The sequence below is a fragment of the Hermetia illucens genome, chromosome 1, assembly GCF_905115235.1.
Source record: "Hermetia illucens chromosome 1, iHerIll2.2.curated.20191125, whole genome shotgun sequence".
Lineage (NCBI taxonomy): Eukaryota > Metazoa > Arthropoda > Insecta > Diptera > Stratiomyidae > Hermetia > Hermetia illucens.
The window spans coordinates 205,244,611-205,260,582 of NC_051849.1; the positions used below are offsets into that span (position 1 = coordinate 205,244,611).

At 46.6% G+C, this 15,972-nt stretch overlaps 1 long non-coding RNA gene across 1 annotated transcript; it reads right to left on the reverse strand.

Annotated features, from left to right (window-relative positions):
* Positions 1-11,330: 11,330 nt before the first annotated feature.
* On the reverse strand, positions 11,331-12,849 carry LOC119659884. The gene is made up of 4 exons (XR_005250381.1): positions 12,644-12,849; positions 12,385-12,590; positions 11,518-11,646; positions 11,331-11,459 (listed from the first exon to the last, which is right to left on the reverse strand). It is a non-coding gene; the product is annotated as an uncharacterized LOC119659884 (long non-coding RNA).
* Between the last annotated feature and the right edge of the window lie 3,123 nt (positions 12,850-15,972).

The window sequence follows — 15,972 nt, forward strand, 5'->3', positions numbered from 1 at the left end:
CGAATCGGTTAGTTACCGGAAAATACTTCTGGCCAACTATGAACAAGGATATCAGCTCCTGGGCTTGAGAGCGCATCGCGTGCCAAAAGTGTAAGGTCACCAGGCATGTAAGAAAAGAAGTGGGCTCATTCCCTCAAACGACCAAGAGATTCCACACGATCCATCTCGACCTCATAGGCCCTTTGCGAGATTCTCGCAGCTTCAAGTATTGCCTTACAATCATCGACACGTTCACGCGGCGGCGTAAAGGAATACCTCTGGCTGACATTACAGCTCAATCTTGTGCCGAAGTCCTCTGTCGAGAGTGGTTCCCGCGCTTTGCAGTCCTGGCATTTATAATCACTGATCAGGGAATGCAGTTTGAGTTCACCCTTTTCTCGGAGCCAGGCAAACTACCGGGATCTAAACGCCCTAGGACCACTGCATACAACCCGCAATCCAATGGGATGCTAGAACATTGGCGCCGGGCACTGAAATCCGCCATATTGGCCCGCGACGATCCATCCTAATGCAGGTGTTGCCTCTCGTCCAACTTGGCCTTCGAACAGACAGCCGGCAAGAGTTTGCTGCCAGCCCCGCGGAGCTGGAATAGGGGGAGGGCCTGAGGCTCCCGAGCGACTCGGTCTTTGTCAGAGGATCTCCTAACCAACGGCGCGTACGCTTTAATAGGTAAATGGAGCCACATTTCGGGTTTAGTCGCTGGAGGTGGAGTGATGTGGGGCGACAACCTGAATTTTAATTTCCGGTGCACAAGTGCAGCTACCGCACAACGGATGCCACCACTAGAGCTCTCCACAGCGGGTGGCCGCTGAACTCGTTAGACCCCGTGGTCGCGCCCGGAAACCGAGTGGTTAAGAATGTACCGCTTAATTGACAATGGGCCGAGTCGATTGAAGAAGAAGTGGAACTCGATCCAGTTTTTTTATAGCCGCAAGCAAGCACGGAGCTGACACATCCAAAAAAAGGATAAAAACACTCCAGCCGAGCACAGTTTTGACATCCATGAGACCGTCAAACTAACTAACACCTCCAGGCACTCTTCAAAGAAAAGGTTGGCTGTTTGTCTGGGGTTCCTCCTCCTTGATAACAATCCAGTCGTCCATGGGAACCCTGGGGTTTTGAAAACGCAAGAATTGGACGAGCTTGTCCTTATCCATGCGGATCTTCGGCAACCAGATCCGAGGGACCGGTCTCCTGGGAATTTCGTCCTAAGAGATGACATTGAGTTTAACGCCCTCCCTGGCGTCGCTGACCTTTGCGGCGCACGAACCGAGAAAATTCCTGGAGAATTGGTCCTCGCAAGGTCTAACGTGGAACCTTCGGACTACCTGAGATAAATCAAAGCAGGGGATGGATCCCGTATGTTTGCTTTCGGCGTCCAGGAGATGCTCAAAGACCATCTCCGACAGCCTGGTCACAACACTGGTCCACACCTCCGGCGCTAGTTTGCCGCTAGCGGAATTACCATCCGCCAGCGCCATATGTAAGTGGCTCCTGGCCACCTCGCTGTTCGCGCAGTTCGTGGCTCGTCGGCTGACTGTTGCTGCGCATTTTTCATCGGATGTTGCTAAGCGTCTGAGCTCCTGCCCACTCCGCTCCGTTTCAGAGCGATTGGCTTCGCCTTCTCTTGAGCAGGATACCAGTCTTCTTAGTCGGTTTGCGGTAACCGACGTTATTGTTGGTTTTCACTTTGGAGGGATTCCCTGATGTGGAGGATTTCAGCTCAAGATATTATGTCTGGTACTCGCTACACCCAGTTTGATGGCAGTGGATTCCAGGCTGGAAGCACATCACAGCGGCGCTACCGCTGGCACCTAGTGTATTGCTCTCAACGGCTACTGTCTCCTGGCTGGATGCCAACAGCTCCTCCTCAGCTCATATGAGCTGAATTCCGAAAAGTCCGGTGTTCATCGACCACCCTGTTTCTTGGAAGCAATAAAGATTGAAGAAATCACGCACATTCCTCTTCCTGTCCACCCCCCATCCGAGCTGATGTTATTAACGGGGGGGGGGGGGGGGGCGTTATTGAGGAACCACTCCTTATTGTAAAGGAACTGGAACTGGCGATCTTATCTATGAAGGGCTAAAAAGCATCGGGACTAGTTGGTGTTTCCAGAGAAGTGCTGAGATTTGTATTCAAGTGTAAAAGGGACTTCGTCCTCAGCACTTTCAACGCATGATTGATAGCGGTTGTTATCCCTTACGCTGGACGACGTTCTCCGAGGCGTCGTCATCTCAGTATACTGGTCACAGCAAAGAAACGGTTTATGAAACTCACCAAGCAAAAATTTGGAGTGGGACGATCCACAATTAATGTGACTGAGGAAATGGTTCATGCGGTGAGACCGACTGAGGCAGAAATTGCCACTGTCGACGAGTGGTGCTCCTTGTGATGCTAGATGTAAGAAATGCCTTCAATTCTGCGAGGTGGTGCCACTTGCACAGTCGCAAGTTGAAGCCACATACACTGTTTTCATATTCTAGACACCTTTTGGAAATATTGATGGTCAACTCTACTCTGGGAGACTTGGGAAGGACAGTGTACAATGACAGTCACTTTGGGGGTGAATTAATATCTGGTATGTACCCTTGGAGCGCCTCTGTTCTGATCAGATACGCGAATGACGTTGAAGCACTGGTAGCTGCAGGTCCGGTCTAACAAACCACACACTAGGAACGGTGATGCGGCGAATTAGTAGATGGATAGCAGAGCAAGGGGAGGGTTCCCACAGTCCCCCTTATTCAGGTTCATGAAATCACGGTTCTTTGAAGCTGGCTACGAAATGCCTAAGCCTGGACGGGTGCTTTTAAATCATCCGGACGGAACCGCATATGAGCGTCTTCAAGTGAATTCGGAACACCATAGACAAGGCGGTTTACCGCCTGACAGTTAATATAGGAAGCTCGAAATTCAACATTCGTCGTTTCTTGGAGAATGGGGTTCAGTTCATCCTTTTTTACTATTCCGTCGTATGCGCTGACGCTCTCAGTAAAGAGAGCAAGTTCAACATTGAGGAGCTTTGTGTGTTGCGTTTGTCTATTGCTGCGGAGCCAGCGGTGATGGTGATAGGAGGGACTATTCCGATCGTTTCCCATGATGTAGAGCCGATGTCTACATACCCTAAGAAAAGGAAGGGAAGTAAGGAAATCGCCGTTTGTTCAGGGAGAGCCCGCACTTTCAGCACATAGTATCAATCCTGAGTAAGAAAATCAAGGGGTAGTTGAACCTCGCATTTTGTCAAAGACGTGTCGCCGTGATGCAACTGAAAGTAGGGTGAAGTTAATTATCATCCAACACAACTGTTCTGTAGCCATTGGTATTTTCAGTCGCCCGACTGCATTTACTACAAGGCTGTGTTAAATGGTGAGGCTTGTTTCTTTTTCTTCCACAGAAAATAGGAGCAGAAGTGAAAAGGTGCCAAGGGGACACTATGGGTAGACGAGAGCACGTTGAGAGGAAGCGGTACGTTATACTCAACGTATTCTAAAGACAGAAAAGGGGGATATGGGTAGAAGAGACGGCGGGATAACTTTTCTTATGGGTGGAGGTAAAAATCTTAAAAAGACGCTGTAGCGCTAAGTTGCTACAGTGTATGCGATTCTCACCTACGTAACCCACCCCTACTTCTCCTACTCTTCCACAGGACCACCGTGAAGTATTTCTTCTCAAGGAGGGCTGTAGCGGCGCATTCAGGACAGTCTGGGGGCTCATCCAATCCGAAGCGACGTTAGTACGGCCTGTAGGTCCCGTAAGAAAGTGTCCTGGGTGGTAATTCAATTCTCCGGGTTTTCGTTCGACCTAGCTCAAAATACATGGGACCAACGAATGGATCTAGCGGGGGTCTTATGGGTCTAGGAATTATACCATCGTTGCTGCCATCTCCTGTACACCTCGTTCCTAGTGGCTTTTCGAAAGCTCAGAGTCACTTTGACCTGATTCCCGCTCATTCTCCAGTAGAGACAGTGCGCCTCATTCGCTAGAAGATCCATGGGAGTCATTCCCGCGATGCCACATACGGCCTCACCAAATACTGACCTATATTCGCCGCACACCCTCAACACGATTGCCCGGTATGCCGAACTCACCTTTCTCTGATTCATAGCGATGTCCAGTGCTCCCCCTAGGTATCTAATGATCGATTTTGAAACGACCTCGTTATTACCAACCCGCATTTTAACGGTATTGTTTTTCATGCGGTTGGTAAAAAGAATCACCTCCTTATCGTCTGTCAGGTCCAGTTTCACCATTTGTAACCATGCTTTGATGGCATGAATGGTTTCACTTCCATACAGTTCCACGACCTTGGGATGTTTTGCAATTACAATCACCGCAGTTCGTCTGTACGTTGTCTCCTATGAAGCGCGAAGCCCGACCACTGTCCCATAGCAGGAGCTACACGGAGCCTTGGAGGACACCAATTGTCACGGCCTATCGTCCATCGCGTACCAATTAAAATTCTCCGTATAGGTAACTTTCAATTATCTGGGTTAAATAACCAGGGACAAACCGGTTAGCCACGGTGCCTCTAATCCAACCCCAGTTGGCCGAATTAAAGACTTTCCTGACATCCAACGTCACCACCGCGCAGTATTTACCAACGGCTGATACCTCCAGGTCCATGAGCGTTGCTATTGCATCGACGGGTGAACCGCGTTCTGCGAATCCCATACTGTCGCTCCGAAAGACCACTCGCTAGCTTGACGAATAGAATCAGCCTGTAGTATACCCCCCTCTCAAATATCTTCCCCACAGATAAGACAGATAGGGCTATATGAAGAGGTTGTCAGGTGGTTTTTGGGGCTTCGGTTGCAGAACCAACCTCTTTCCTTTCCAATGGGCGGGAAACACTTCAAATGTGCTTCTAAACAATTGAGGCCTGATTTTAACAGCCAATTTCAAGGCTTTATTCAGAATTCCGTCCTATTCCGGAGCTTTACTATCCCCAATTCGTTTGCAGATCTCTCGTGGTTCCTCCTCGGCCATACCGGAGATTGAGAAGACGTCCTGCTGAATCGTTTGGCTGCTGTCCACTTTCTTTTTGTTTGGAGAAAAGGATTGAAATTATTTTGAACAAGAGTTGCGGGCAAGTTTCTTGGGGTAATTCTGGTCCATGAATCTTGTTCATTACAACCTTGTCAGGAACACCCTGAGGGTTCCTATTTTCTTCCAGGCTTGTAGCAATTCTTCTTACTTTCCCCAATGACTTTCTTGAGGCTACTTCGAAGATCACGGTATTCTTTCTCCCCCCCCCTGCCGATGTTCTGGATTTCTTCTCGTCCTTTGGCACAGCCGCCTCTTTGGAAGATACGGTGCTGACAGCAGCGTGATTTCTTGGTTCCAGCAGTAATTAGGTTTCCTATTCTGATGGAAGTTTCGTCGCGTCGTTGTACAGTTGCTGCCTTAGTTACTTGCTCACATAGCTGGCTCACTTTTTCCAGTGCCATTCCTTTCGTGAGGGGATCTCCTTTTAGAGCATGTGTGCTCCTACCCTGACTAGGCTTAGCCGGAGATAATATGTTGAACAGATCCGGGTAAGCATCACTGCTCCAAACGAGGAAAGTGCGCGGTACTTTCGTACATAAAAATGTACGAAGTTGCGCTTCAATGACGGAGGGCAATTCTATGCAGTCGAATCCACTCTCCCAAAATGGCCGACGAGTAGGTCGCGCTAAAGGCACTTAGTTTTGGCAAGTCGTGTTCGGTGCTGAAGGGCATTTCAGGTAACCGCGAACGATGACGAATAGGTGCGATTGACGCGCTATACCCCTACACGGGGTGAAGCATATGATGTTGAATGTATGTAAATGTCCTTTCAGTCTTGGATTATATTCTTACAATTAATTAATTTAAGCATCCCCTGGGAAACTACCTTGCTGTAGTCGACGTAGTCTGTATTAGTTCCCTACCAAGTCCAAAGCATCAATATGGAAGTTAAGCCAAGTCACAAGCTTCGAATCCACCCGAATCGCAGTCCAGACGTGGAGTTTCTCGGATTCACCAGATTCTCACCAACCTGCCGCACCACCCCTAGGAAATCTCTCAGATCTGAGGACTACGAGCGGAACTGATATAATACCGCGATGTGGAAACAGCTCCCAATTGAGCAAAGCAGAAATTATTGTAGAGGAATGTAAAGCCCCTTGGGAATGAGGACATAGGCATTGCTGCACCACCAGGTGTGGCCATATATAGACAAATCGGATGCAAAGAGCCTGCGGTGCCTGGTGGAGACAAGCTGAACGCAGCAGACTCTTCATCACATATAAGACAGCAACTATGTCTAAGAACATAAACGATGGCCAAATTATCTTGTAGCGTGCCAAACAAAGCCTTCTCCATTCACTGCTAGTAAGACTAGCAAAGTTGCAGGATTACCCTTAGGTCTTTCTGGTACTAGACCTGAATCAGCTAAAGGATAAGATCTTCTATGATGAAAAATCCGCAATACTAAGAGCCTGTGGCCCAATATCAAGTTTATTACGAAAAAACCATGCAAAAAAAACCCTATGCCTATTATTTTATCACTTCAGTTGGATGAACGCCAACGTGTTAAGATGCGATCAAAGAGTATCTGGGGGGCTAATAGGCTAACTCGGTTAGAGCTAAGCGGGTATGAGGGACATAGAGTATTTTTTTTTTATGGATGGAGGTAGAAATCTTAGAAAGACGCTACTGCGCCAGGTTGCAGCAGTGGGTGGGATTCGGACCCACTAAAACCACCTCCACTCTTCCGCCCCTCCGCGCGGGACCACCTTGAAGTATTAATTCGCGGGGGAGGCTCTGGTTCGCTATACCAGCTTGTCCATATCGCGTCTCCGTCGCGCCACCCGCTCGATCCAACTCCAGGAGTTTTGTCTGCACCACGGGTACTGCCTCATTTACCGCCATCCAATTTTCCTCCGACTTCAGCATCTCTTCCACCAGGTTCGAGGGCTCGATGTCCGCCCCTAAGATGCTGTGTAACCTCCTTTTCTGCTGCAGAAATCTGGGACAACGGAACATAACGTGCTCCGGGTCCTCGGGTGTAGCACCGCATTCAGGACAGTTGGGAGACTCGTCCAACTCGAAGCGATGCAAGTACTTCCTATAGCCACCGTGTCCCGTAAGGAACTGTGTCAGGTGGTAATTCAATTCTCCGTGCTTTCGGTTGACCCATTTCTCGATACACGGGATCAATGTATGGGTCCACCGGCCCTTGTCGGAATTATCCAACCGTTGTTGCCACTTACCACACAACTCTCTCCTGATGGCTTTTCGGAAATCCGCACTCACCTCAGCTTGATTTGCGTTCCGTTTTTTGTAGAACCAGTGTGCCTCGCTCGCCAGAAGATCCATAGAGATCATTCCTGCGATGACACACATTGCCTCCGTCGACGCCGTCTTAAATGCGCTGCACACCCTTAGCGCAATTCGCCAGTATGCCGAACTTGTCTTCCTCCGGTTGACAGCGTAGTTCAACGCTCCCGCCCAGACAGGGGCCGCGTATAGCAGGATCGACCTCACCACTTCCGCGATGAGTAGCCTGCGACTATACTTTGGCCCTCCCACGTTAGGCATCATCCTTGCAAGGGATGAGCTGGCATATGCTGCCTTCTCTCGCGCATAATCCAAGTGTCCCTTGAAAGTCAGTTTGGCATCGATCATCACCCCCAGATATTTGACAACTGATTTTGAGACGACCTCACGATTACCAACCCAGATGGTAACCGTGTTATTCTTCCTACGGTTGGTAATGAGGACCGCCTCCGTCTTTTCGTCCGCCAGGTCCAACTTGGCCATTCGTAACCATGACTTGATGGTATGAGTGGCTTCATTTGCATAAAGCTCCACGTCTTCGGGGTGCTTTGCAATTGCAACTACCGCCAGGTCGTCCGCAACACCAATCAGCGTTGTCTCCTCCGGCACGCAAAGGCCAAGCACTTCGTCGTACATTATGTTCCACAGCAGTGGTCCCAATACAGAACCTTGAGGCACACCTGCTGTCACAATGTGCTCCTTCGGCCCGTCGTCCGTCTCGTACCAGAGAAGTCTGTCCCAAAAGGTAACTCTCGATGAGCCGAGCCAAGTAGCTAGGAATACCCAGTTTGGCCAAAGCGCCTTTAATCCTGCCTCAGTTGACTGAGTTAAAAGTATTTTTGACGTCCAGCGTCATCAGAGCACAGCATTTGCCCATGGCCATTGCATTTCGAGCCAACTCCACGACCTTTGCTACCGCATCGACCATAGAACGGGCTCGCCGAAACCCATATTGACGCTCTGAAAGACCACCCGCAAGCTCGATGAACGGGAGCAGCCTGTTGTATATCACCCTCTCCAACATCTTCCCCATGGTGTCTAAGAGACAAATAGGGCGATATGAAGAGGGCAGGCCGGGTGGTTTTTGGGGCTTCGGTAGCAACACCAGTTTCTGCCTCTTCCACTGGGCGGGAAATATTCCTTTCGCCATGCACGATTCTAATGTGCTTGCGAACCACCTTGGTCTGGCCTTGACCGCCACCTTAAGAGTCTTGTTTGGAATTCCGTCCAATCCCGGAGCCTTGCTATCCCCAATACGTCTGCAGATTTCCCGAAGCTTCTCCTCGGTAACATCGGGGATCGAGAAGACGTCCTGCTGAGCTGCCAGTTGGGGTTCACTTTCCTCCTGTTCCTGCTGCGGGAAAAGAGCTGTAATTATTTGCAACAAGGGCCGTGGGCATGTCACTTGAGGTGATTTTTGCCCGCAGATCTTCTTCATTACAACTTGATAGGCTGTACCCCACGGATTCGTATTAGCCTCCATGCAGAGCTTCTGGTAGCATTCCCGCTTGCTTCTTCGTATGTCCTTTTAAGGCTGCTTCGCAAGAGGAGGACATAGAGTATTTTAAAGGATATTGAGAGAATTGCCAAGTTACCCTTAGGGCGTTGAGCAATCCTTAGGTCACCACAAATTACTTAGAAATGAGGAAATCGTTTGAACTCCCGATCTCACCTATAGGTCTAGCCCTTTTTTGCCTCAAGTCCTTTGGAAAAAGCGACTTCTTTACCCAGCCATATCACACTTCGCACTTGACGGTACCTAAAATTTGATATTATAAAAGATTTAACATTTTAAAGTGGTTTGGCAACCAATACAACGAAATCAAAGAGCTATTTAGCTAGAAAGATATTTATTAGACCAATATTACATATGGGTCACTTTGGGGTGTTCTGATTCCTCCGGACGTGAAGGCGAAGCACTCTATTGTATACAACTTTCCTTAATAAGGGAACATGCAAACCTGATGGTCTATTATTGTCATAATATATCTTTTGTTCATCTTCCATCTCGTAAGGTAAATTCACAGAGACACCCGGAGCATCAACCCTAGTTCACCGAATAGAAGGCATTCCTGGCATCTGGTTTCGACACTTTATAGCATATATTAATGGCCCTCGCCTCCTGGGCCAGGCAAAGTTGCTTTTGTATTGGTCGTGGAACGGTTTTGTCAAAATCTTTATCGTCTAGACCAGCTAGTAGTTCAATGAACCTCCCCTCCAGGCACCACCTCGTCGTGGCGGAGGACTTTGTGGTAGTTTACTACTACACTAAGGATGTCCAAAAACACATGAAGATGGAAACAAAGGTTACAGGTCTGGCAAGAAGTGACAGACGAATCCGGGGGCGAGGCACGGATCTGAGAAATCTGTGAAAGGCAGACTCTCCACTTCAGTGTAAAACATACACTCAGGGTCTACGGCGCGGTCCAAACCAAACCAAAAAGGATAGTACAGCAACTCTCTTAATGAGAGGAACTGGAAATTTGACTATGCCGGCCTGTCGGTGACAGTATTGCCTAACTCTCCTAAACTACGGGGGAGGAAGGCTCGACAGAATGAAACTTTAGCCAGAAAGGAGAAGGGACTACAGGCTTGCCTGTCACAACCTTCCCCCATGAGCACCACATCCGGCTCTGAGTGCATTTCTCAATTTGCGGCCCTTGGATTTGTTTATATTCACCAGTTCATAGACGAATTCGATTAGATCTATGGAAAAAGAGAGAGCATTGGAAAAGTCAATGGGAGAACTGAATCTAGTTTTCGCAATTCTTGAAGCAAAGAGAAAACTGGGACGAACCAGAAGAATGCGTGTCAGGATATACTGACGTCTTCTACATCGATAGCTCGAAAACGGAACAGGGTTCTGGAGCAGGAGTCTACCTCTCGAATCAAAACGAGAAATGGGTTTTTCCTTTGAGACAATACACAACGGAGCGTCGAGCAGCACTTTGATTACTTCAAAAATGGATCGGGAATGTAGAAACCGATTGAATTCTGTTCAATATCACCCCCTCCAACATACATCATAAGGGTAGAGAGCGCATGCCTATTTTAAAACTATGTTGGTAGAAAGGTCTTACGCTGTTGGAGTGGACAACAAGCACACCTTCTCCCTGGAGAATTCAAGCGTGCCAACGAGCCGTTCGGGATTGGTTTTAGCAGCGAACTTGAGGGTTTTGTGCAGAACCCCACCAATCCCCGATCCTTCCCACTTTCATTATGATTCATTTGATTCAAGAATACCGTAATTTATCTCACTTGGGTGAGGCCAAAAGTTCTTTGGATGCGACAAAAATATCTCCCCGGGAAATGATCTCACTCGGTCTCCTGCTTTTAGACTTCACAGGGCTATCGCCTGAAAGGAGATCGGGACACCATTCCTCTTTCTAACGCAGACAAGGACACTCATCTTGTTGGGGTTTAACATAAAAGCTTGCTGAGGGATCTCAGAGTGCTTCTATTCAATTCTCTAATAATAGCTATACTGATGTCATCACCATATCCAGGAATTATTTCTTTAACAAGGCAAGAGTGCTAACTCCTGGTAATTCCGGCAGTAAGCGGAGATGGAGCCATAGATTAAAAGGCAGAAGGCAGATAACATTCTAAACAAGGCCTTTGAACTCGCGTTGAAGTCTAGACCAGATATACCCGTTGACTTGTTTCAAGCATGTCAGACAGTAACAGGTGCCATGGGAGAAAGGGGTTCGGAGCGCGCAATGAGGGTGGCGACCATATAATCGATTTTGGAGACACCCATGACCTTGTACTTATGAATACATTCTCTTCTTCCAGCCGACCCCGCTTGTGAACGGGGCAAAGACTGAAGAAAAAGAAGAGTTGTTTCAAGCATGTATATGAGAAAAAATCTTTCCTGTATTATGGAAGCTAGCATTGGTTCTAAAAGTTGGTAAATCTTCTGACAGGTCAGCCTCCAATAGACTGACATACCTCTTGATTCTGTGTTGAAAAAAGATAACCTGTCATAATCCATAGTACTTTGAAGGGGAATTTAGATAAAACGTGCTGCTCGTAAATCTATTTAAAAGTAAGTTAATTTTTTTATTGAAAATATATATGTAAAATCTAGAATAAAAGTCGTAAAAAGGAATATATGAAACATCAAGTCCGAAAAGGAACAACTCCTTTCAAAGCAAAAATTCTGTGGAAAAGATACAGAAGATTAACGATAATATTTAAAACATACTAATTTGGAATACCTTTCACCACCATTTTAATTGATTCTCAGTCGATACTCAACGCTTTGTATAATCATAATAAGCCCTTTTGTCAAGATATATCCTTTAGCTTCCTTTACCTCTGTCAACTGCAGTATTCCCAAATTCTACCTGAAAATAATCCAGAAGAGATCTCCCATCAAATGCATACCATCGCAGAGAGAGAAAATTTTCGGCCGACGCATATGAGCCATTGACATATACTCATTTGGAGGTGAGAAAGAAGCGTTTACTCGGAAGGGGCTGCGGAGAAGGAGCCAATATGTGGTTTCCACATACCGTTGTTAAAATCATTTGGTTACAGGACATTTCAGAAAAGCCGTACTCTTGACATTTAGGAGCTGGCTATCCTGCACGGCCAACAATGAATAGGGAGAAAAAAGCGGGCCAGGAGCGAAAACCATGCCCTCTCCCCCCGAAATTATACGAGTGATAGAATGTTGTAAGCACTTCTCTATTCCTCCTTCTTTCTTCCTCCTCCCGATGGACTATATGCAGCCGTGGTGGGCTTACACTGGTGGCCAAGATTCGTTTTCTTTCTCATATCAGCAATTGATGGAAGCATAAGCAACGCGTTAAAACGCATGAGCTTTAGCCAAGACTCAACTTCATCATGCATGGCGATCACCCGGTGGATTCATTAATATTCGACTTGTCAATCTAGCTGTCAGTAGTAGCAGCAATAGCACAACAACAACAACAGTGGCGAATTGGAAACAGAGTTTATTATTGAGAGCGTAGCTTCTAAATTATTTTTTTGTAAATATTTGTATTGATGGCTTCGGTAGATAGTAGGGGGGAGATCTATAGTAAATGCGAAATACAAAAAGAATGGTATTAAGAACTTACCTCTCCTCATAACGGAATATAAGTACGTATTGGATATTATTCGATACAGCTTTATGAAGGTCCTGAGTAAATTAAAGAACAACGCCATTTGACCCGATTCGTTACGAAGCGTCCCGGGATTTGGTAGCTTAATCTTGATAATACTTTATGCAATCTGGTCAAGAATGTATATTCCCATCAGGTGAATGCCTCCCAGCTTCAATACGCTACATAAATAATATACCAGTCTCTATGTTCCTAGATAAAATTACTAACTTACCTTCCACTGCTCATTGGTACTTCATGGGACTTGTTCAATTGCATGTTGATCCATTTATTCAGAGTCGATAGTCTGGGATATTCATAAAATGGTATTCCCGATTTATCTGTGTAACCTGAGGAGAGTAGTCCATATATATATCGAGGGGACTGATGCTCATAACGATCGCTAAGCAGGGGGCTTCCAACATCATTCTAAAAATTTCGTGTTAGTTCACCATTCCAATATCATTTAAAATGAAATGTAATAATGGCAAAAATCGATTGCGCAAATATTATTTCTAACTAAAACCTTGAATGGGGAAGCATCCTTTGTAATGGAACCGTTTAAGGACATTTGAAGGCAACGTGGTTCGCAACGCGCTTACCAACGATTAATACTATGATCGGTTTTGGGGTCTCAGCGCTATAAAATGTGTGAAGCAAACTAAATGGATGAAACCTGGAAAAGCAGTAGGACCTGCAATGAGCTCCGGAAAAGGATACTTCGACGCAGTGTACCTTACGGTGAATTGGCCACTTCTGTGAGAATGTTGGATTTGATCTTTGATTTCCTGAAAAAATTGCGCGACATTATCCCAACCCAAACACAAACACGAAAGTCACAGGGGAGACCATACCGACAGGTTACCTATCTAAAGAAGTAGGGGAAGATACAAAAAAAACCTGCCCAACATTAGGAAACTAATCAGGGGGGTCTGCAACATCTGCTACAGGGACAAATCCTGGCAATCATACAGGGATAGTCATCAAGGTTGCCGGGAAGCCTTTCCTGGCTGAATTTGGGTTAGTCTAGTCAAAGGGAGAGGAAAGCACTTGACGAGAACTGTGAGCAGACATACTCTTCAAGATGATACCATCTCTGCTCTGGTTCATAGCGATGGACGAAATTCAACACATGCCTGCTTACCTACATTATCCCTATCCCTGAAAGTCGTTAACAAGGTGCCCCTGAAAAAAGATAAGAAAAGGTCAACCCAATTTACGCGATTGAGCAACCGTTCGGAAGGTTGTATCCTTAAGAATTTGGCTGATATTCCAGTTCAATTACAATCTGAGGCCTACGTAACGGACTCATTAACGACATTGCTTCCAAACGAAGGAACTATCATCCATAACGCGAAGTGGACTTTCAACCTACAATTTCCGGATCCTGACTTTAAAGTCAAATATGGAATCAACCTAACCCCAGGGGTGGAGGTCCCCGAAAATATAATTCGACGAAGTTTCAAGAAGGGTAGACCATTGTTAGCTCACGAAGCGACAGACAGGATACTGACCGGTCTGGCAATGTTTTTTTTTTTTTTAATCTAACGATGAAATCGGCGACGTACCTTTAATGGATGAATACGAAGTCAGCGGTTAGAACTAAGTCGCCCGCGAAGCAAATGGTAGGTATCCTGTAAGGCAAAATTACCCTCGCACCTCTGGGCAATTATTCTAAAAATAAGGAATTCAACTCGATTCAAGTAATTCAAAAAGTGGTAGAATGTGGATTGGGAACCGGATCTTTCACCTTCTTATCATAAGGTACTGCAGGAGTACACTAATGGGGACCACGTTCGAAAGGTGGGGAAGGTCGGGACGCGTATTACCTGGGCACCCAACAAAAACACTCGCTCAGCATCCAACTATCATCATCATCAACGGCGCAACAACCGCTATCCGGTCTAGGCCTGCCTTAATAAGGAACTCTAGACATCCCGGTTTTGCGCCGAGGTCCACCAATTCGATATCCCCAAAAGCTGTCTGGCGTCCTGACCTACGCCACCGCTCCATCATAGGCAGGGTCTGCCTCGTCTTCTTTTTCTACCATAGATATTGCCCTTATAGACTTTCCGGGTGGGATCACCCTCATCCATACGGATTAAGTGACTAGCCCACCGTAACCTATTGAGCCGGATTTTATCCACAACCGGACGGTCATGGTATCGCTCATAGATTTCGTCCTTATGTAGGCTACGGAATCGTCCATCCGCATGTAGGGGGCCAAAAATTCTTCGGAGGATTCTTCTCTCGAACGCGGCCAAGAGTTCGCAATTCTTCTTGCTAAGAACCCAAGTTTCCGAGGAATACATGAGGACTGGCAAGATCATTGTCTTGTATAGTAAGAGCTTTGACCCTATTGGTGAGACGTTTCGAGCGGAACAGTTTTTGTAAGCTGAAATAGGCTCTGTTGGCTGACAACAACCGTGCGCGGATTTCATCATAGTAGCTGTTATTGGTTGTAATTTTCGACCCTAGATAGGAAAAATTGTCAACGATCTCAAAATTGTATTCTCCTATCTTTATTCTTCCTGTTTGACCAGTGCAGTTTGATGTTGTTGGTTGATCTGTCTTCGGTGCTGACGTTGCCACCATATAATTTGTCTTGCCCTCATTGATGTGCAGCCCAAGATCTCGCCACATTTGCCGCCTGCTCGATCTGGATGAAGGCAGTTTGTAGGTCTCTGGTGGTTCTTCCCATGATGTCAATATCGTCAGCATAGGCCAATAGTTGGGTGGACTTGAAGAGGATCGTACCTCTTGCATTTACCTCAGGATGACGGATCACTTTCTCGAGGGCCTGGTTAAAGAGGACGCATGATAGGGCATCCCCTTGTCGTAGACCGTTGTTGATGTCGAATGGTCTTGCGAGTGATCGTGCTTTTATGCTTTTATCTGGCCTCGCACATTGGTCAGGGTCAGCCCAGTCAGTCTTATTAATTTCGTCAGGATACCGAATTCTCTCATGGCCGTGTAGAGTTTTACCCTAGCTATGCTTTCAGAGGCGGCTTTAAAGTCGATGAATAGATGGTGCAACTGTTGTCCATATTCCAACAGTTTTTCCATCGCTTGCCGCACAGAGAAATTCCGATCTGTTGCTGATTTGCCTGGAGTGAAGCCTCTTTGGTATGGGCCAATGATGTTCTGGGAGTATTGGATCGCCCAATATCCAATACCTAGCAAGTTAGTGGAGAATCAGCAGCATCTAATGCTCTGCAGTAATAATTGAGGTCATTTTCAATGATAAACTGTAGACAGATTCCTTAGCGGAAATCCTTTTTTAAATGAAGAAAAGATGAATTTGTGATTTCGTCTGAAGTGCCGAATAATTCGAAGGCAATGCGGTACCAGGTTTTTCTGCGTGCATTCTACAGCTTATCAAGAGACGTGCCAGCCCAGGAGAAGTCCCTGCTACATTCTAGCTATGTTTTTGCTTTTTTGTTACAGCTTGGTAAGGATGAGGAAAGGGGCTGCCTACATGACGCGAAGAGGTTGAGGATAGACATGTCGACATGTAGACATGTCGACAATTTTCCAAGCGGTGCATGCACTATGCAGGAGACG